At 34.4% G+C, this 1477-nt stretch overlaps 1 non-coding gene across 1 annotated transcript; it reads left to right on the plus strand.

Annotated features, from left to right (window-relative positions):
* Positions 1–564: 564 nt before the first annotated feature.
* LOC113866458 lies at positions 565–671 on the plus strand. The gene has a single exon (XR_003505098.1). It is a non-coding gene; the product is annotated as a small nucleolar RNA R71 (small nucleolar RNA).
* Positions 672–1477: the final 806 nt, after the last annotated feature.

Raw genomic sequence — 1477 nt, forward strand, 5'->3', positions numbered from 1 at the left:
TAAGATTGTCGTGCTGTTTAACCTGTATTAGAAAAAGGCGAACTAGAATTAGAATTCTTGGCAGCAAAATATTGATTATTCCAATTAGAATATTGCTGCTTTCTATTATTTGAAAATTGAAATCCAGGTGGGAAGGAGGATTGTTGTCTTTGAAAATTGCTCATATAGTTCACTTGTTCCTATGATTTACTTGTAGATGCATGACATGCACCACTGGCATGATTTCCTCCACAAAAAATCACAGTTTATTGACTTGTTGGCATGCTTCCTGCTTGAAGATTACTAATTTGCTAAGTGAAGGCAGCTATTTGTTCTGAAAACATCTGGTTTTGCTGTTGATTTTGTGCAAGAAAAGTTTCTAAAATCTTGGCTTCATATGCAGTACTTCTCCCTGCATTTCTTGAGTCTGAGTTTTGATACATTGAAGATGCCATCATCTCAATGATTCTCTAAGCTTCTTCTAAAAATTTCATGTTTAAAGAACCTCCTACAGCTGCATCAACCATAGTTCTTGTTGCTGCATTCATCCCATTGTAGAAAGTCTCCAATTGCATCCAATCTGGAATACAATGATGTGAACACCTTCTCAGCAATTCCTTGTATCTTTCCCAAGCTTCATACAATGACTCTCCTTCCTACTACACAAATGATGTTATTTCTCCTCTCAGCTTAGTAGCTTTGGATGGAGGAAAGTACTTGGTTAGGAATTTATTCACTAGCTCTGTCCAAGTTGTGATGCTTCCTTGTGGTTGAGCTTGTAACCAACATTTGGCTTTGTCTCTTAAAGAAAATGGAAATAACCTCAATCATATGGCATCTTCACTAACTCCATTCATTCTTATGTTATCATATAGCTGCAAAAAATTTGAAATATGTAGTTTATGATCATCATAAATTTCGCCAGAAAACTGGTCCTGTTGCACTAAATGTAGCAAGGTTGGCTTTATTTCAAAGTGATTAGCTTGAATAGTTGGCCTCACTATGGAAGAGTTATATCTATGCATGTTTGGAATTGCATAGTCTCATAATGTTCTCATTCTAGGTTGTTCTGCCATCTCTACTTCTGAAATTGACTGTCCTAGAGGTGTAGGTGTTCCTTTTTGGATAGGAATGTTCTGAACTTCTGGAGAATAGACAACTTCTAATTCACTATCACTTCCTATGAATTTTTCTGCTCTAGCCTCTTTTCTTAATCTTCTTAAGGTTATGTCTATGTCAGGATCAAAAACCAGAGTTGATTTATTTTTGTTTTTACCACGCAAATACAAATCAAAATGAAACAAAATTAGACTACAAATCAATATTCAGAAATGCACAACAAAGATTATGCAGAAAAATATCAGCAAAAACATATAAAATTCAAGTCTAAACAATTGCAAAATTATGCAGAAATTCTCTACTATTATTCTATACTTATCTAACTAAAGGCAAAATAGAGTCCCTGAATGTAACACTAATCTACAGAGAAAAATTAAGA

Source organism: Abrus precatorius, unplaced genomic scaffold (genome assembly GCF_003935025.1).
Source record: "Abrus precatorius isolate BTA unplaced genomic scaffold, Abrus_2018 Scaffold4, whole genome shotgun sequence".
Lineage (NCBI taxonomy): Eukaryota > Viridiplantae > Streptophyta > Magnoliopsida > Fabales > Fabaceae > Abrus > Abrus precatorius.